This window comes from Leopardus geoffroyi, chromosome C1, assembly GCF_018350155.1.
Source record: "Leopardus geoffroyi isolate Oge1 chromosome C1, O.geoffroyi_Oge1_pat1.0, whole genome shotgun sequence".
Taxonomy (NCBI): domain Eukaryota; kingdom Metazoa; phylum Chordata; class Mammalia; order Carnivora; family Felidae; genus Leopardus; species Leopardus geoffroyi.
This window is the reverse complement of record NC_059328.1, coordinates 213,215,880-213,236,367: the sequence shown is the minus strand read 5'-3', so window position 1 is coordinate 213,236,367 and position 20,488 is coordinate 213,215,880. Positions and strand designations below refer to the sequence as shown.

General features: G+C 53.9%; 1 long non-coding RNA gene across 4 annotated transcripts; it reads left to right on the top strand.

Moving 5' to 3' along the window:
• The first annotated feature begins 1,656 nt into the window (after positions 1–1,656).
• LOC123599602 lies at positions 1,657–14,947 on the top strand. Of its 4 annotated transcripts, XR_006713221.1 has the most exons (8): positions 1,657–1,692; positions 8,505–8,694; positions 9,984–10,543; positions 11,528–11,834; positions 11,956–12,560; positions 13,589–13,649; positions 13,816–14,004; positions 14,322–14,947. It is a non-coding gene; the product is annotated as an uncharacterized LOC123599602 (long non-coding RNA). The 4 variants fall into 4 exon arrangements; XR_006713220.1 differs by having other exon boundaries at positions 12,128–13,649; XR_006713222.1 differs by lacking the exon at positions 13,589–13,649.
• Positions 14,948–20,488: the final 5,541 nt, after the last annotated feature.

Sequence of the window (20,488 nt, the reverse complement as noted above, 5' to 3'; positions counted from 1 at the left end):
GAGGCTGAGGATTATTGTTCTAGATGTTCTTTGCCCCTGGCTGAGTCAGTCACCAGGCTTCATTCTTCGCCATTCCTGGGCTTGGAACCAGCATCTTTTACATTTAAATTGCCATTGTAGGGTTTCAACGAGGTGATTGATTAATATTTCACCTTTAGTATTTCCTCTTGCTAAATTCTCTCTGCCCTTCCCCTCCCTCAATCTTCCAGCCTTTACTCTAGTCTCACCTGCAAAGTCCGAGCACATCACCCAAGCCTTGCAAGGATACCTCCTAAGGCTCATACAGAGCCTGAGGCTAGGAGTCAAACAATTCACAGAGACTTGGAAGACTTTTTTTTTTTTTTAAGTTAATTTATTTTGAGAGAGAGAGAGAGAGAGAGAGTGAGGGAAGGGCAGAGAGACGGAGAGAGAGAATCCCAAGCAGGCTCTGCACTGTCAGCACAGAACCCGATGTGGGACTTGATCTCATGAACTGCAAGATCACGACCTGAGCCAAAATCAAGAGTTAACCGACTGAGCCACGCAGGTGCCCCCGAAGACGTTTTACATGTGTTGAAGTAATTGGGTTAAAATAGCAAATTTTTCTTGAGTCTCTAGTATGTTCAGGTCCCGTGCCAGAGGCTTTGCCCATGTGCTTGTTGATCCAAAAATAAAACGGAAATACCATATTTCATTAAATCCAGCACACCTTGGTCGTTAGACTCACCATTACTTTACGTAACATTAAAAACAACAACAACAACAACAACCCACAATCAACTATAGGGTAACCTGGCACTGATTGCAAATTGCATGTGAATTTCAGAGGTGTTAAAGTGTGGGGGGGGGGGGGGGAGTACATGTTCAAACTGATGACAAAGAATTTTTCGGAGACGATGGGTAAGGTGGCCAGAACCACAGAGCTAACAAGAGGCAGAGCTGAGTTCAGATTGTTCTAGGGTTCACTGCCTCTCCAGAGGTTTGCAGGCTTTGTTTCCCTGAGCAGTTTCCTCCCCCCACCACCCCTGCCTGCCAGTAGTCAGGGACCAGGGTCTAAGCCACCTGTCCTGGAAAAGAGAGTCTCCCCTTTAAGTTGGCCTGACAGCTAACTGAGCTGGAACAACTAACTGACTTTCGGTGACCGCTTCCCCTCTGCACGGCGCCTAATTATAGAGACCATTCCGCCGCCGCGGCTACATTATTTTTGGTGGCGTTGGGTCGGAAGGGAAGGAGTGGGTGCCGGCAAAGGCCACGCAAACTTCCCCAGCTCCCAGGCAGCCAGGGGCCACAGCACAGCAAGGAGATCAACCAAATCGGATTTAGGGAGCTGGAAGCTGCCGGGATAATCCACTCACGCCTCTGCTTATCAGATCTCCCTACTCCTCTCTGTCTCAATGAGCCGCTGCTCCGCTCCCTACCTCAACTTCACCCCTGCGAGCCGAGGCTCGGTGTCTCCAGATGCGAACGCCCATCTGCGGCGCACGTCGTCTGCTTGTCTGGCTTTATTCGTCCATTTGTTCATTCGTATTTAGTGAACAGCTACTCTGTACAGGTGCTCTGAAGACGAACGGCAATCAACACACACGGTTCCTGCCTTCGTGGGGTTCATAGCCTAGCAAGGGCCACCGATGGCATCTCAGAAGCTTGCAGCCAGATGTGAAATGACAACGGTAATAAAAGATTCTCAGGAATTTGGGGGGATGGCTCAGTCAGGTAAGCGTCCGACTCTTGAATTCGGCTCGGGTCATGATCTCACAGTTCGTGAGTTCGAGCCCCGTGTTGGGCTTGAAGTGCAGAGCTTGCTTGGGATTCTCTCTCTCCCTCTCTCTCTCTCTCTGCCCCTCCCCCACTCATGCTCCGTCTCTCCCTCTCTCTCTCTCTCTCTCAAAAATAAACATTAAAAAAATGCTTCTCAGAAAAAGCTTCACAGAGACAGTGATCCCCAAATATTCTGTGTTTTCCCCTCCTTTTCCCAGCCCCTTTACAGTTTAGGTTGGGGCCATGGGATTAATGCTGGTCAAGAACCTTCAATAGCTGTGCTGTGTGGGGCCTCCGTGGAAAGACTTTGAGAGCTGGGCTGTCAGTTTCAACTCTCTTTGCTCTGCTTGATGACCTTGGGCACCGGGTGTTCCAAATGGCATAGCTACAGGCTCAAGGAGGGCTACCCGCCCCACATGGAACTTTATGGTTAGGAGAAATAAACCTCTGTTGTGCTAGCTCACTGAGACCTCAGATTTGACTCAGTAGCTGATGCTAATTCCCTTAACCAATATAGAGTCACGTGTTCCTATGAGGGAAAACAGAGAAAGAACTGATCAAAGGGTCAGGAGAGACATTCTTAGGAAGAGATATTTAAGCAGGGTCAAAAGGAAGAGTGGGAGTTAACTTGGAAAACACTGTGGGGAGGAGTATTCCAGGAAGACTGACGGACAGCTTGTACAAAGGCCCTGTGGCCAGAGGGTGCAGGACACATTTGGTGAAATGGATACAGGGCAGAGGGGCAGGAGGAGCTCAGTAAGAGGGGCTCATCTACTCGCTGTCGGGCTGATCTGAGACAAAGCCTCAGGTCCAGGCCACACACTGGGATGCCAACGCTTCCCAACTCCCCTGGACTGCCATGGCCTGCAGGATGGGTCACCCAGGCTGGAAACGGGGTCAGCTTTGCCCTCCCACCCTCATTGGCCCCTCACGGCCAGTGTCTCGCCCATGGTCTTTCCCTCTGTTGCTGTGTCTATTCTTTTAGTGGGACCCGAGGGCCCCGGGGACGGGGTGGAGGCAGGAGTCCTGGGAAGCTCTTACTCAGCGTTGCTGGGGCATGGAGCCTGAAAACTGTTACAGTAGCCTCAGGGTAGCTGGGCAAGTAGCCCAGCATCCAATGGGAGGACCATGGTGAGGACCACAAGGCATGCAGAAGAGGCTGGAGGGATGGGACACTGAAGCCTGCGGAGGACTGATCTGACCTGAGCCCCCTCCCATGGTATGCCACAGGGTCTTGACTTCGCTCGCGCACAGAGCAGTAGAACACGCCATCCTGGGTTGCCCATCTCTGGGGGGCCCAGAGGCCTAAAGAGAGTACGGGGGACAGGGCAGTTTGGCACCCAAACTGGTGCCATGATCGTTCCCACCCCCCTCCCCCACCCCACTACATCTCCCAAGGCTGGCTCGTCCATCTCCCTGAGTGCACCTGCTCAAAATCCTGCTGAGAGCTCCCCCTCGAGCACAAAGTAAACTTGGGCATGGAGTCCAAGGACCCTGAAGCTCTGGCCTCTGACTACCTTCCTGTTACTCTCCTTCTGATCCTGCCCCTCACTGGCCTGAGTCCTACCCCTCTGGAGCAGGACAAGACCCGTTGCCACGGAGCTCACCCTTGCCTAACCAATATCCAGTCCCTGCTTCTTCCTTGAATTTAGTTCCATGCAGCCGTGTGCCCAGCCCCCAGGATTTAAATCTATCATGGCAGTCTCATTCCCAGTTGGCCCAGTTCTCTTGTAGCCAGGGAAGACCATGTGACTGTTTTCTCAAGGAGAGCTAGGCAGGGATCTCCGGGGGGCGGGGGGGGGGGGCGGTGAAGCAATGTCTTCCGGAAATGCTTTTGCTTTCCTAATAACAGGGAACACCTATCATTGTTATGGCTGGTACCACCTTTTCTCTTTCTTCTCTTCTTGACTGCACATGTGAAGGCTGGGGCAGGGGCAGCCACCTTTGAACCATGAGGAAATAAATGACTGAGATCACCCTGTCATCATTAACAACTGTCCATTTCTGGACTTCCTGTTATGTATATCCTGTATTCACGTAAGCCTCTGTAGTCATTTTCTATTGCTTGCAGCTGAATATCATTTCCACCCGGTACGCCTATTCAGGAGCCTAGCCTCAGATTTCTTTGATCTCCTCAATTCCAATGACTCTTACCTCTGCTCCATTTCAGCACCATACCATCTCCAAAGCTTGGGCCTAGAACTATCCATGCCCAAAATATCTGGTCGTCACCTAGAACTATTCCATGCCTGAAATATCTGATACAAACTGCTCGTATTCTGAGCCCAACCCTGATCCTTCCTCATTCCTGGGGTGATGGTAAGAGGGAGCCATTGATTTGGAATTGGGCAGTTATTTTGGACTCCTTGTGGAAAGGGTCAGGTTCTTCAGGCCAGTTCTTATTAATAGTTCTCTCCAGTGTTCACCCCGCTATGAACTGTGTGTTTCCGCTGTGTTTCACACAGCCCCTCCCCCCACACCCTCCCTTGTCTCTCTACCAACACACTCGATCCTGTTTCCTCTGGTGCCTCCAGAATTTACCCCATCCACTCTTACTGCCCTCTGATGTCTTCAACCTCTCCCCACTTACCCTCCACCTGGAAACAGGCCCAAGCCCCCACCCACCCCCCACAAGCACCTTCCTTTGACCTTGCACTTCCTCTTTCCTCTCCTTTTGCTTAATAGAACTGCCATCCTCTCTGGGTAGAAGTCTCTCACCACTCAGTCACTCCCCATCCACTCTGCCTCTATGACTGTTCACAGAAGTCTGCAATGAGTCCCGGATTATCAAGCCCACTGGACACATTTCATTCCCCCTCTCCCTGGACTGCTTTGTTGATTCGACATGGTGACCATGATCTCATTCTTGGGGCTTCCCGCTTCCTTGGCTTCCAAGATAGCCTCTCTCTTGTCTGGCAGTCCTTCTACTCCTTAACCGGTGCTTCTGAGACTCCTTGATGGCGGCTCAGGGTCTTGAGACCTGAGTCTTGACTCCTCAGGGTTCTGTGCTCAGTGTGGTACTCTTTTCTTTCACACCCTGCCTCCTTTCTCATCCACGTTAGAATTTCTATGACCTCCGTGGTGTCAGTGCTTTGATATATATCTTCAGCCCTGATACTGCTTCTAAGGTTTAAAAAATTATTCTATCACCTGTAGATTATATCTCTAGCTGCCCCATGAACATGGCCGCATGGCTGGCCACCAAAGCCAAGTTCCTCGGGATGACGTATGTGCCCTCGGGTCTCAGTTCCTGCTCTTTCTTTGGTCTTACTCCCTGCCTAGTCATTCCAGACCCTCTGGGCTTCCCAGCACATGGCCTGATGCCTCATGCCTCTGCATTTTGATACACACAGCCTGAAACTCCCTTTGCCGCTTCTTCCGTCCCTGCCTCATTCTTACTCACCTTCAGTGCTCACCTCGGGCGTCACCTCTCTGCCAGGAAGCTTTACCTGTCTGGCGTCCTGAGGCAGAGCCACGTGCCCCCCTTCTGGGTGTGCCTTTACCACTGCACGTATCCCAGCACATACCAGACCCAGCTTCTCTGTCTCTCTCTCCCTCTCTCTGTCTCTCTCCACCTCTCCATCTCTCTGTGTCTGTCGTTCTCTCACAGCCCCCACCTCTCTGCACACTTGTTCCACGGTCCCCTTGACGGCTTGTGGAGCTTTGCCTCACGTGCGGCACTGATACATGTCACCTCCCAGCTGCACTGCCCACGAGCTAGCTTCCGAAAAGCCTCAGCACCTCTGGAACTCGGGAATCACTTCCACATCCCCAGGAGAAGGTGATTAGGTCACGTTGGGTCAGGGACAATCCATGGGAAAACTGGAGAGGGATCTCCTGAAACGCAAGCTGCTTATGTGAGCTGTGGCCTGGAAAGAAATGATACCCATTTCTAGCCTAACTGATTAAAAAAAAAAAAACCATGAAAAAGAAACTTCTAGAAAACAGCACTAAAGTTGGCTTCTTTTCCCCATGACCAGAGCCAGGGTCTCTGAGTGGATTATGGTTCCTCTGAAGTTATCTGGGCAGGGCTGTCTGCTAGTGATCTGGCTGTCACTACTGCATCGTGATTCAGAATTTGGATTGATTCTTTGCCTGAACTCCTCTTCTTTGAGGGCTCACAGAAATGACATTGGCCCAATCCCCAGAGTTGGTTTCAAGAAGGCCTAAATTGGCAGAGGTTCCTCGGGTGGTCCTGGGATCCAGGGAGAAGCCTTGCTTTGACTTTCTTGGGCCCTTGCTCCTGGGAGACTCGTTGGGTCGTCTGGGGAGGGAGAGGCACAGGTTCAGACACCCAGGGATCTCTGGGGTCTCCAGGGGCAAATGGCCACGCGTGTGGCAACGCTGGGAGAGAGGACCACTCAGTAGGGTGCCTGGCAAGGCACAACCAAATGCCTTTCCTTTGGGAGCACACGGTGAGAGAGACGCGCCCATAACTGATCTCTCGGGCCTCATCCCCTTTGCTACTTTGTTTATCTTTGTAGAACTTCAACTCTGACATGCCATGTAGCTTACTTCCTTACTTATTGTTTTGTCTCCCTCACACACGCTAGAAGGTAGCTTTCGGTTCTTTTGTTCACTGCTGCATCCCCGGGACCTGGGGCAGGTGCATAGTAGGTACTTAAGTATCCCTTAGAGGAACGAATGACATACTAGAAGCAAGGTCGTTGCAAGTGCGGAAGTTTAATCCATACTAGGGATTCAGAGACGGCTCTCTGGAGCCAGTCCAGATGTGCTTAAGCTACATCTCTGAGCATCAGCCAGGCAAATCTGGGTAGGAAGAGGAGAGAGGGGATCGCAAGCAAAGGATGGAAGGAAAGAACAGCCCGGTGTGTGCTTGGCTCACCTGCCCGCAGGGTGGGCAGGCTTCTGGATGTGGGTGTGCTGCAGTGGCTGTGGGTCAAGGGCCCAGGCTGGCGGGTACTGATCGGGTGAATGAAGGGCCTGAAGCCACAGGTGTCCCTCTTTGGGGGTGGGCACTGCAGGGTGACCCACAGGTGCTCACTCTTGTGTGGGGCCTCAGTACAGGACCAGAAGGGGGGATGTGGCCCCCTCTCCCAGTAGCTGGACAGCCAGGCCCCTCTGCGGGCACTCACACTGGACCGCAGAACTGTGGCACTTTGGGATTCCGGTCTGTGACGGGCGAGGGGCTCAGGATCTTGGTCAGCAGAGGGACGGAAGGGGCCAGGACCTGGATACACGCACTCCAGATGGCACAGGATCCCCAGTGTCAGGGGAAAGTGGATGGAGACTTCAGTCCGACTGCTCACTTTGGCTGCCGCCGCTCCTGCCCCCTCCATGGGGAGTTGCTGCTGGGAAAAGGCGCTGCGTGGAAGAAGGCCTCCTTGTTCTTGCCTGGGATGATGCCCTTACTCGGCTTTTAGCTCAGACGGCAGAAGAGCCCCACCCTCAGCTTCCTGAATGTTCAGTGTACAGCCTCATACTCAGCCACTGTCTCTGAAAGCCACTCCAGGGGGGAAGCCGGGTTGTTGAAAGCCCTTGTGTTGAACCTGGGCCCTGAGACCTGTCACCACCGTCCTCACGGTGACTTTCCCTCTGAGCGCCTTCCCGCACAGATCTTCATTTGGGACAGCCTCAGCTCATCAGAGGTGCTCATGTGACGCTGAAGCCCGAGAGCCCTGGGGCCAAGATCTGGGCTGCTTTTGTTCTGGGAGCCTCTTGGCCTTTATGCAAAGACGCCCACCCATCCTCAGGCCAGCTCTGCAGGGTCAGGGGCGATGACCTTGAACACCAACTGCTGCGTCCTCAGAGACCATCTGTGGTTCCGCAATGCTCCCAGCAGCGTCGCACCTCTGGCTCATCGTACCTCGCTCCTGCCAGGGCCACGGGCCCCTGTGTGGTCAGCCTGGAGCTTGCACTTGGTTCCGCTAGGCGTCTGCTTGCACCCGAACTCCCCTGTTGCATTGTCCCCCGCTGAGAAGCTCCCCGTCTACACTGCAGTTCCTTCGAAGTCCAGCCCACGTGCAGCCCAGGATCCAAGCGTGGCTTTCAGAGCTGAAACCGGAGCTGAGGTTCTCCTAACCCTCAGGGTGACATAGAGGTAGCCGCATCCCAGGCAGCTATGAGTATCGTCTCCCCAGAGACTTGACCAGGGAGCAGTGAGCAGGGGTGGGGTAGGGCTGGTGGCGGAGAAGGGTTCCCCTCGACTATCACCTGGCTCTTGTTAGACCCTATACACCTCCCACTGACTGGGACATACATGAGGTTGCTTTGTACCCTCCCTCCCACCCCCGCCTGCTTTGCTCAGGCTTTGTTCTGCTTTTTCCTGGGCTGGAGGGGGTTTCTACATAGGATGGGGAGAGCACGTTTTGTTAAAAGCTAAGTTGGAGGGAGGGCAGGGAGAGATCAAGTAATTTAGAACATCTTTTTCAAGGCAATAGCTTGACTTGCAAGGCGATTTTTTTTCCTCTATAGAAGCTGAATGGCACCTAGATGTTTTTCTTGATTTAACTTCCACAAGAAATCTTAAAGTGTCCCCAGGCAGATGGAGCACAGACCAAGGTGGAAGTTCAAGTTCTTACTAATGTTTTTGAAGCTAATGGCATACTTTGGTACGCATCCATTCCTCGTGTACAAATACAAAGTTCCTGCTCAAAAGAAAAACAAAAACAAAAAAAGAGATTTGGTTTGGCTGTCTGAGGAAAAGGGCTGAGATCTCTTTGTTTCCTTCTTCGCGTTTTCTGAGTAACGAATGAGTCAAACAATGAAGGAGTCTGTTGGGGCAGCCTTTTATTCTCTCCTCTCAGGTGCCACCGTCTCTGCTCCTTTTCTGGCCTCCCTTGTGACCCACACAGCTGTCCTACAGACTGTGGAAGAATGTGGGGTCTCTACCTGCGGTCCTCTGCTGTGGAGAAGCCCTTCCTGCTGGAGACGATGCCAGGATCTCAGGACACAACCTGACTGCGATCCCTGAAGTTGTACAGGGGACACAAATGGGTGGGTTGAGGCCCTCCCCTGGGACATTTGCTCGGTGGGGTGGAGGGGCGATGATAAGGGAGAAGTGAGTTGCACTTCTCACAGCTGCCCGTGTGTCCTGAGTATTTATAGAGGGAAAGCTAGCAGAGGAAACTGAGTCCCTTGCTCTGTGGGACTCTTTCTGTAGGATGCACGACTCACGCTCGGAACAGAGAACCATGGCGACGGTGACAATGCGGCTCTGTCCACCGAGCCTCAACCGGCTGCTCCCTCACCCCAAGCCACACCCATCGGCATGGGAACCCACGCAGTCCCCTTTGCCCTACGTCCCATCTCTGGCACCTAGTGGCTAAAAATCTGGGACTTGGCTCCTGAGTGGCTGGTTCAGATTCTGCCTCTGCTCCTTACTGGTTGTGTGACTTCTGTTCATCTCTCCGAGCCTCAGTTTCCTCATCTATAAACCGGGGATCATGCTAGGACTCTGCCATAGGGTTTTGTGAGGATTAAAAGAGATGGAGTTTGGAAGGGGTTAAGCATAGTACGTGGCATGCCAGGAGTCAGGGACTCTGCGGTGATTCTGGTCTTTGCCCGCCTGGAGTCCGTAAGGAACCCTGGCTAAAGAGCTCTGAGCTGCAGCAGGAAGAGGGAAGGTGTTAGACTCCGGTTGGGGAAGTAAGACTAACCCATGGTGAGAAAATAGATACTGGCCACAAATAAATTCGGGATGAGATACGAAGAAAAGAAAGGATTGGGGATGGCTAAGGAGGTCTTAGAGCCACGAGACCTGGTGTCCAATGGGACCAAAAGGACCCTCTTTGAGTACATAGAGGCCATTCTTCCGAGGCCCAGTTGGGGCTGGCGGAGGCTGAGCCAGCCTCCTGCAGACCCAGATGGTGGGCTCCAAAGATTTGACACTTCCCCAAGGCGATTTGCACTTGGACTTATGAAGCACCTGCTAGGTGATCAGCATACATTTGTTGAATAGCCCCAGTTTCACGAAACGTTATTCCGGGAAGTGTAAAATACATGACTTGCAGGCTTGTTGTTAACTATATACCTAGAGGCTTCCTGGGTAGACGTCCAGCAGAGCTGAAAAGCTCGCTTGTTCTTCTGTGATGAGCACCCGATTGAGAAGTTTTTGAGGACAAACCCAGGCTTGGGTTGGCATGACTTTACTCTGCAATCACTGACCCTCCCTGATTTTCCTAGCCATGCCAAGCTTGTTGACTTAGAAAAAGCATTAGTTACAAGTTGCTGTTGTTGTTGTTGTAATTCAAATACCCATTACACTTGGTTTTGCGATTCTGCAGGAGAACGGACAATTCTTCGGAGATGCCACGTAAGGCAATGAGGGCTGCTGGGTCACCACGTCTACAACACGTCATCAGACATTTCAAATACAGGTGGGTGGATGGAGACGAGGGCAAAAGGTCAGCAGTTGTTGCATCTGGATGGAGGCTTCACAAGTGGTTGTATGTATGTTCTTTCCGTTGTTGTCTATGTTTGGAAATTGTCAAGTAGAAAGGTGGGGAAAATACTCTCTGGGTAAGGTAAGAGGAACAGCTGTCCTCTCGTGGCTGGTAGTTTTGGGCTCTAGCCGAGGACTTCCCTTCTTGTGCTCAAGGTGCAGTGTTTCCCCTATACTTCGGGGTTCTTTAAAACTTGGGCATAGTGGCTGTTCACGACAGGTTTCCATTTTCTGCTGTCTGCCCTGGGGCCACCTCTGTGCCTCTCACTGGCTTCATCCTCGGCCGGTTGGACCTTCTGAGGAGCTACCAGACCCTGCCCTGGCTGCCATGGCAACAGAGGAGCAGCCCCTGGAGGAACATGAAAGAGAATGGAGAGCCTCTTATTTTTAAGATTTCTAGACGTGAGTTCTTTGGGGGACATGTTGCATAAACCCTGAGAATCCCTGCAAAGCACCTGTCAGCCCCAAAACCTTGGGAAGACATCTGGGGGTCCGTGGGGAGTCGGGGGAGTACTAGGGAGTACTAGGTCTCTATCCTTAGGTTTTGTGGGGAGTGGGAGGGGGTTGTCTGAGGAGGCAGGTCTTGTGGAGGCAATATGGTCCCACTGGACTTACCGAGAGATTTATGCCTTCCTGTTGGAGTTTCAAGGGTGATTTAAACTTTGAGCTCTTCACAACTTATTCGCTCACTTTAGACTTAACCTCTACATAGCACACGATGCCGCTGTGTAATAAGGTGGTCATTCATTCATTCATTCATTCCACCCATACTACCTAGTGCTTGTTTGGGGCCCGGTACGTGCCAGCGCTGGGAACACAGGGCTCCACTGTGCCTTCAAATCTGCAGTTACCCCAGGCACTGGGAGAGGAGAGCGCTCTTTGGGAGGTGGTGGTTAAGGCAACGTTCTTTGGAGGAGTGGAGTCGGGGCAGGTAAAAGAGGGATCGAAATTAGATAGAGGAAGGTGTTTCTTGCAGGCTGGGTGTGCGGGACACCATGAGTGAAGGCAGCATCTGATCAATGTGCATTCTCTAGGCAGATGGAGATTAGTGGGCCTCTGTCAGGCTGGGGAAAAACCTAAAATTAGCCCGACCAGCTGGGTCTGGGCTGTGCAGGACCCACCCCCCCTTACCCCCCTGGCCTCCTCAAATTTCAGAAAGCACGAGTGTGTGCAGGAATAGTGTGCTTTGCCTGGGTCACCAGAGGCAGAGCAGGTCACCCAGGGCTAAGCTGGGCAGGGGGTATGGCTCCCAGCAGAGATACGGTCTCTCGTATGGGCTCCCCAGTCCCGCAGGGGCCAGGCATGAGGGAAGGGGGAGCCCCTGCCCTTCCCCTCCCTCTCCTTCCTGACACTGCTTCCTCTTTTGCTTCCTCATTCCCCTTCCAGATCCGTGGGCTCTGGCAGCGTGGGCAGAGGCAGGTCAGAACATTCCCCGGGCCAGCAAGCTGTGACCGCCACGGGACAAACCCAACTGGGACGGAGGCCTGGGCAGGCACCTTCCTGGGGTATTGGGGCAGGAGCAAGCAGAAAGCCCTATCTTCACCCACTGCACCCCGTGCCAGCCTCCTTGCTGACCTTGCCTGAAGGTCCCTCCATCAGTCACCACAAGCAAAGAGTGGGTGCTGACATTAAGCCTTGGAGGTTGTTTGAAAAGCTAATCTTGCCTTAGAAGGCGCCGGGGCTGGTGTGAGAGGTAAGGAGCAAAGTGGCACCTTGGGAGTTGTGGGTGGAGCAGGGGGGACCCAGGTGGTGGCACTAGCGGGGGCTGGGGAGCTGGGCAGCCTCCTCAGTGTCCCCTACTCTCTCCCACACAGTGTCCACCCCACTCACATCGGATGGTTTTTCTTATGGGCTGAGCTGTGTTTCCCCCCCCCCCCAACCCCAGTTTCGTGTTAGGGCACCTCACAATGTGACTGTATTTGGAGACAGGATTTTTAAAGAGGTAATTATGTTAAAAGGAGGGTGGGCCCTAATCCATTATGACAGGAGTCCTTGGACATCCGCAGACAGAAGATCATCTAGGGACACGGGAGAAGATGGCCAGCTACAAGCCAAGGAGAGAGGCTTCTGAAGCAACCAACCCTGCAGACACGATCTTGAACTTGTAAACCTCCAGGACGGCGGCGACATAAATTTCAGTTGTTTCAGCCTCCCAGTCTGTGATGCTTGTCATGGTGGCCTTAGCCCACTAACACAGTCCCTGTCCCCAGAATGTCCTGTCTGGTGCCCCATCTTCTCATCTCTCTCCACTCTGGGGTCTTCCCTCCCGGGCCACCAGCCCCGGCTTTCACAGTCTCTGAGACAGTTGCAAATGCAAGCCTGGTCAGGACGTTTCTTGAACTGCAGGTGTGCTGGAACCTTCTGGAGAATGGAGCACAATGAGCATGAGCAGGGGGGCTCTGGAGTGCTTCCTGAGAAGGTGTGATGAGGGTGAGCTCCCCATGCCCTTTCATAAATGGCTCAGCATAAGCTAACGGCAGCAAGAACCGTCCCTGCAGCCTGCTAGGCGGCCCACATGCCCAGCAGCAGCATCCATTGAACTATGACTTTGGGGTTCCTCTCCCTACATAACTGCCTTCATCCCCTTTCCAGCGCAACGCCTTGCTTGTACGTCCCAGCCTTGGGAATTGGTGGAATATAGAATGACCTGTCTGCGAAAGGCCTCAGCAAGTGCAAGCTGGCCCCGATTCCCAAGGAATAACAATAAAACTAGCACACAGACCCCATCTCCCAGCTTCGCATTCCTTCTTTGGCAGAATGGAGAGGGAAGACCTTTGAGAAGCAGCGATCTGGGGTGATGTCCACCCCTCACCCATTAGTACCATGCTCACAGCATCAGGGAGCCCCCGTGACGAGTATGTGTGAGCGATAAGAGAACGCCAGTCTGTAGGTTGGGAGCCGTGGACGCTGGCCCACAGGGGCCCCATGTGTAAATGGGAGGAGAGGGCACATTGTTAGAGAAGGGAAAAAATCTACCTACCCCTGGCCTGCTCATGCCAGGCAGGCTCTCTAGACCCGCGGCCCCAGGCTCTGCCCTCCCAACTCTGGACTCTCCTGCCAGTTCTGGGGCCATTGCTGCTGGTGGGGGTGGTCCCGGGCCAGCCTGTTGGCTCCAGTTCTGGCCTCGGCAGGGGTCTGATGCATCACCCATCCTCACCGTACCAAGCTCTGCTGAGAGCAGTGTGCCAGACATCTACCCAATGTCTAGTTTCCCCTTCTTCCTACCAGCGGGACCCTGACTGGGGTTGGGGGATAGCCATGTGCCCAGGTAAAATGCTTCCTTGGATCCTTTGTAGCTAGTGGTGGCCACGTTGACCCAGTTCTGCCCAATGGAATAAGAGGGAAGTCGGCAGGGAGATATTAAAAAAAGAAATGACTCATCTGGCATGTTTGGCAGCCCTTGACCTCTGACTGCTGACTTCACCCTATCCCTTTTTGCCTTCCTAGAAGACAGATTGGATGCCTGGAGGCACAGCAGCCATCTTTCACCCATGAGGAGAGAAGTCAGGTGCTAAAGTGTGCTGGAGGAGGAAGTGACAAGGAGTCTGGCTGACACCCTCACACAACAGCACCAACTGTTGACTGCCAACTCCAAACTTAACTTTGCCGTGTGAGTTTAAAAAAAAAAAAAAATCTCTTCTTTGTTTAAGGCCTTGTTACTCTCTGGTTTTCAGTTCTCTGCAGCTGAACACAGTCCTCACTGAGACACAGCTCTTCCTATGCAAAGTCTGGTAGCTCCTTCTGAAATCTCAGCACCTACCCCAGCCCCAGAGCAGCCTGGCCCATGGATGGTTGGGCCTCTTTCCTGACCCCACCGCACGGAGGTGATGGCCCGAAGGTATGGGATCGCAGGTTTAGAGAAGGTGAGTGACTTGCCTTGTATCGCACAGCTAACAAGGAACAGAGTCAAGGGTCAAAGTCAGATCTTTTGTCGCAGGGGCACCTTTTCTTCTCTGATACTAGAGCCGTGGGTGTGGGGGGCTGGCGAGCAGAGATGAGGGGGTTCACAGCCCAATGACTCTGATATGATTTCCTAGGAATAACAGATCAAATCCTCACTGAAGGTCTTGTCAAGTGTTGCCTGAACAAGGCCTACCTTGACTACTCTGTTCAAAATTTCAACCCTTATTTCTGCAGTCCTCTCACCTTGCTCTCTCTCTCTTTTTTTTTAATTTCATAGAATTGATCACCTTCCAGGACACCATACGGTTTACTTTCGTTGTGTTGGCTGTGTGATGTCTACGCTTTTCTCCCCACCCCCAGGATGAAGCCCCACACAGACAAGGGTCTGGGTCTGCTTTGTCCTTTAATGCCTTTCTAAAAGCCTGGAAGCATTTCTGGCATAGAGAAAGCATTTGCTGACTGGAATTAATAGCTATGTGTCCTAAGCACCAGCTGTTCTGGGCTGACTTGTGTCCCCCCCCCCCAGTTTGCATGTTGAAGTCCTAACCCCAGGACCTCCGAATGTGAACCGTATTTCGATATGGGGTCTTTGGAGAGGTAGTTAAGTTAAAAGGAGGTCGGTAGGGTGGGCCCGGATCCAATAGGACTGGTGTCCTCGTAAGAAGAACTGATTAGGGACCCAGAATGCAGAGAAGGAAGACGATGTGAAGACACAACAGGAAGATGCCCAACCACGAGCCCAGGAGAGAAGCCTTAGAAGAAACCATCCGTGCTGACATCCTGATCTCGGACTCCCAGCCTTCAGAATCATGAGACATAAATGTCTGTAGTTTAGGCCACCCACCACGTCCGTGGTCTTTTGCTATGGTGGCCCTAGCACACGGAAACAGCAGCCATACCTGACACAGTTTGGAGGGGTTTGTACGTGTTGTCTCATTTGATCTTAACCACGATCTGAAGAGATAGTACCTACTTTGCAGATGCAGAAACTAAGGCCAGGAAATGTTGATGCGGGGGCCTGAGGAGGCCTACGTGTTGGGGTGCTGGGCCTCATGGGGCTGGGGTAGGGGAGCCCGGGTTGCTGACCCAACAAGGGCCCCTCCTTATCTGGAGTTCTGTGGGCAATCAGGCCAGTCGTCCCTCTGCCCCACTCCCAAACACACCTCGAAACAGGCCCGTGCTAGCCCCTCACACCCCAACCTACTCTACAGGTTTTTTTTTTAATATTTACTTTTTTTAAATAATTTTTTAATTTTTTTAATATTTATTTTTTTTAGTTTTGAAAGACAGAGACAGAGACAGAGCGTGAGCAGGGGAGGGGCTGAGAGCGAGGGAGACACAAAATCCAAAGCAGTTTCCAGGCTTCACGCTGCCAGCATAGATCCCGACGTGGGGCTTGAACCCATGAACCGTGAGATCATGACCTGAGCCGAAGCCAGTCGCTCAAGCCACTGAGCCACCCAGGCGCCCTGCTCCCAGCAGCTGTGTGCAGAGTCCTGCAATCTGAGACGCTGCCTGATGCTCTATGGGGCGGTTTCAATGCTGAGGCCAACGGAGGGAGGAGAAATAACACAGCTTTGGGGACAGTGACCCTCAAAGCAGTTATTGCTGATGTGCTGACCTGCAGGTTCTCCATGAGGAGGGTGTGGGGAGCCCACGACTCTTTAGCTGCCACTCTTAGCCAGGACAACAGCAGTGGCTCACGTTAATTGAGGTCCTGGCAGCTGCCAAGCCCTGTGTTAAGTGCATGATACAGAGTTTCTCATTCAGTCCTCTGAGCAGCACTGCAAGATGGTCACTGATATTATCACCATTTGACAGCTCGGGAAACTGAGGCTCAGAGAGCTCAAGTAAATTGACCCCTCAGCTAGGGGGGGTCAGCACTCAGCACGCCAGTGCTGGTTCTCTTCACCAGCAACTCACATCAGCTGTATACCCTGCCGCGTGCTTTCTCAGGCTGTAGTTGGTTGGAAATGTTCCCCCAAACCCCTTGCACTGGGCAGAGAATTAGGAAGGAAGTTTGTGGGGGGAGGGGACAGAAACTCTGCCAACCCATGTGACACAGATCCGAGCTGCTGAGCGTGTGGCTGGTAACCTCTCCTGCTCGCTCCCGCCTCCCCCGCCAACGACCTCCATCGGGGAGCTGAGGCCATCCCCTCTGTGTGAATCCCCCTTCAAGGTTACCCTGTGCTCATCTCAGCCAGGGTCATGGGGAAGGCAGAGGTGGCCCCTGCCACCCGCTCGTTGTCATCGGTGGCTGGTTGCGAAACACCCTGGCCAGTCCATGGCAGCAAAGGGGGAAGGAATTCCCTTGGATAGCTCCCTGGATAATTCCAGCCCCTTCCTAGGGGTACAGGGACAGCCTGGGGACAGGCTGAAGTGAGTACCCGGTGGTGAACCGCCTGTGCTCTGTGACAGTGTGGGGCTGATTCCCTTTGTGCTAAAAGAGTCCCGAGGAGGGGCCATCTGGGGCTTTGACCGTCTGCCGTGTAAGCTTGGCTTTGGACTTCACAGCCTGGGACGCTGTGGGTCGGAACCTTGGTGCAGGTGAAACAGGGCAGTCTCTTCTCCACTCCTTCCGGAGGGCGGCTGCCGGTGACCTAGCCATCTCCCCCAAGAGTGGGTGTGGCCCAGTCTGGTGGGGGTGGTGTGCCCCCCACGTCGGATGTGCCTCTCTGTTAGGGGTTTGGGTCTCGGGTGCGTGTGCCCAGGAGCATGACCCTTGCCTGCTCGTGGGCCCGCCCCTGTCACCAGACCCCAGGCGGCCGACAGGAAGGTGTTCGGCATGGGAAGAGGGCAGTGATGTCCATGGGCCCAGGGCAAGAGGCAGGAGGACTGGATGGCCTTGGTGGGAAGCCAAAGTGCATGACAAGGCTGCATAGGGCCACGCCTCCTCGCCCGAGTCTGAGGAAGTGGCAAGGCCCCAGCTCCGGGTGCCCGAAAGCCACAGCAGGGCAAAGGCCAAGGGCTTGCACATCCGGGGCCTCTCAAGCTGCCGGCTGCAGGGAGGGGCTGGGCTGGGCACCAGCTGATGGAGGAGAGCCTCGAGGGAGGGGGTATTCCTGTATGTCCTGGTGGGGCTCTCTTGGCAGGGCTCCCCGCTCCCAACCGCACTTATCCTGCCCTGCAGGCTGGCTTCTGGGCTCTTCTTTAGAAGAAGCAGCGTAACTGTCATCCTTTCCGACCCTCCCCTCCCCATAACCTGCAACCCCTCCAAACCCTTATCTTCACTCTCAGACGCCCAGCACCCTGCTTCTCATTTCCTGGACGACCCAGTGGTTCTCGAAATTCAGAGCCACTGTGTTCTGAGAAGGTGCTTTCTGTCGCCCCTGGGAAGCGGGCAACACGGGCTTTGTGACTCCACGGGACGCCCGTGGCTGCTTACAGCAGAAATGGTGGGAGGAGAGGCCCCGGGGCCTGGGCTAGGGCTGGCGCAACAGGCCAAGTTCTTGACGTGGCCGCAGGCGCTTCGCAGGGACAGCTGGGCCGGCAGGCCTCACAGGGGGAGCAGGAGGGGTCAGGGAGGGAGCGCTGGTGTCTTCCTGGTTGAGGGTAGGGAGCAGGAGCAGGTGGGAGGCGGCGGAGGCCAGGCTAAAGATGCTGGGGATACACCGGGCAGGGTAGAGCCATTGTCAGTGGGAGCGGAGGGCCAGGCAGTTTCCCAAGGCAGGGACTATCTATCCCGGGGGCCGTGGTCACCGGGGCTGTGGAAGAGGGTCCCTGGGGCCTACCTGAGACGGCTGGGTAAGGCCTGCTCAGCCCAGGTGCTGTTTGCTCCACGGAAAGGCTGTTGGGGTCACCGGGGGCCTAGGAGGAGGCACGTGAGGCCCTCTCTGTGGGCAGGTGTTCAGGTCAGGACGGGGTCAGAGACAGGAGGACGAGGAACTTTCTTCTGGAAGAGTGCATTGCTGCTGCAGGGGGCCTGAGGCTGTGGTGGCATCTCCACCCAGGAGGGGGCTGGGGGCCAGAGGAGGGATGACCAGTGTGTGCCATCCGGTCCCTTTGGGGCTGTGGCAGAGACCTGCGGTTTGGACACGATAACCGCTGAGGGGTCAACTGCCCCAGTTTGGGGAGCAGAGGCTACCACAGCTCCCTTTTGGGGACCCCCTACTCAGCCAAAGGACTAGTTTCTTCCCTTCATGCAGTAGGCCCTTCCAGGTGCCCACGAAGAACCTGACGTGTGCAGGGCGCCGTGAGAGAGAAAGGGGAACGAGGCAGAGCCCTGTTTCCAGCCCTGAGGAGAAGCAAAAAGGCCCATGTGCCCAAAGAAGTCTTTTCTTGAATCTTTTTTTATTTTTAAGACTCAGAGCGTGGGCTCCGGAGTGAGACCGTCGCGGTGGCCTGGGGTGCAGAGCAAGTGACACTGCACTCGGCCCTGAGGGCTGTATGGGCCACAGACAGGACGACGGGGCAAGCATGGTGGGAGGGGCACGGGATGGCCTGAGGAGTCGAGGTGGAAACGACAACCGCCGGTAGTGACTAGGGATTAGTAATCGTAGCCCCGGTCACTATGGGCGTAAACCAGATGTGCAAAAGCGCTGGCTCCGGGCCTGGGAAATGGTAGCTGTTAATCCTACAGAAGCTGGCTCCCAGCAAACTGAAAGGCAGAGGTGTGAGTACGAGCCACCACTTCTTTGCCCCCACGGGCGGGGCTGGGCCCCGGGTGGACCCAGCCCTCTGGAGTGCGGCCCTCTGGAGTGCGGCCCTCCGGAGCTGAGAGCCTGGGGGATGGCAGGACAGCCCCATGCCTTACACATGCTGCCCGCACTGCTTGGGACAGCACCGTGTGGGCCCCTCCACAGTGGATTAAGATGTCCTTTCACCTTGGCCTGGCCATTTCCACTGGGGGGAATAGCAGGGTCAAGGTCCTTTGCAACTCGGGGAGATGCCTTCACTGCCCCGGAGCGGGATCTGGGTGTCCTTGCGTGACTCCGAGGGCCCAACTGCGGTTCTGAGGCACTTTGGGGTGTGTTCCAGAACGCAGATGAGGAAAGCCCACCCCAACCCCACCCACAGAAGCCAGGGCATCATTTGGGTGACTGTGCCTCAGAACCTGCTCCCTGTCCGGAGATGTGGCCCTGTCACCTACCCAGGTTCTGATCTTTCCACCCACTCTCTGACTCCTCTCCCACATGTACCCAACTGACTCTGACTGTCTTGTCCAACCCTCTCAGACTCTCTCAAATCTTCCCTCCTCTCCTCCCCGAGGCCCTGTCTTCTCCTGCCTATTATTACATTAGCCTCTCAATGTCTGGCTCCCCTCCAGACTCTCCCTTTCCGGGCCATTCTCCAAAGACCAAACCCCACGCCAGAGTTCCCCTTAATGACACTCAATAACCTTCTAGATAAAACCCCAGTTCCTCAGCAAACCAGGCTCTCTGTGACAGGGTCCCTCTTTTTCCCACCTGCCTACCTCTTGGACGTTTGGGTCCAGGCCCATTGAGGTCTCCACCTGAAGCCCCTGGCCCTTGCTTTCTCAGAACTCCCATACCTTTGTACCTGCTCCCTCTGCCCGGAACACCTATGCATCGCAAGCTAACTCCTACTCAATATTAAATATCTAGTTTACTTTTGTTTATTTTCTTTTAAACCGGATATGTCTATCATTTGCTGGCTATCAGTGTGACCCAGGATCGCTCTGCTCAGGGGTCACCGCCTTAACATACTTTACTCCCCACCTGGGTGCTCTTCACGTGGGTGCCCTGGTGCCTGTGAAGAACACACAGGTAGCATGCGTGAGATTTTCATTCTCCAGTTTCTCCTGTTTTATCCTCCCCCAGCAGTTCCTGAGTTGTATTAGGTGCTGAATAAAGACACTGATTAAAACATTTAACTTATAGAGCGGCAAATTCTATTTCAAAGCTGTAGATCCAAGGGTACGAATTTAAAGCTGAGTTTAATTATCCCACCATTCAACTCTGTCTTCAGCCCCCTTTCTGGTTCATGGCAGAGACGTTAGCCAATTCCAGAAACCCACCACTTCTGTGACTCTCCTCCCTCACAGTCCAATTATGCTCGATTTATTTCATTTCCCCCTCTTCACTTCTGTAGCAGGATCCATGTGGGGTGGCGTCTGTGACATGTCCAGACGTGGGGGTGAAGAGGTGGGTCATTGGGAGGCCTTCTGAAGCCTTGCTGGCATCAGCCCCGTTCTCTGTTTGCAGTTGGCATCTGTCCCTCAGCCTTTGCTGAGCTGAATTCTCAGCACGTTACAGAAGACGGAAGGGGACAACCATTGAGTGCAGGGTCTGGTGGCTTCATTCGCTTCAAAGAGCCCTTTCCTCCTGCAAATCCCAAACCTCAAGACCCTTCCCTGAGAAAACAGCACCTTAGAGAAGGAGGTGGGTGAGCAGATGGACATCTCAAAAGTGGGGAGGGACCCGAAGAGAGGACAGATGTGGAGAAGGTGCCCCTTTATCTGGTAGAGCACACTTATGAGTCAAA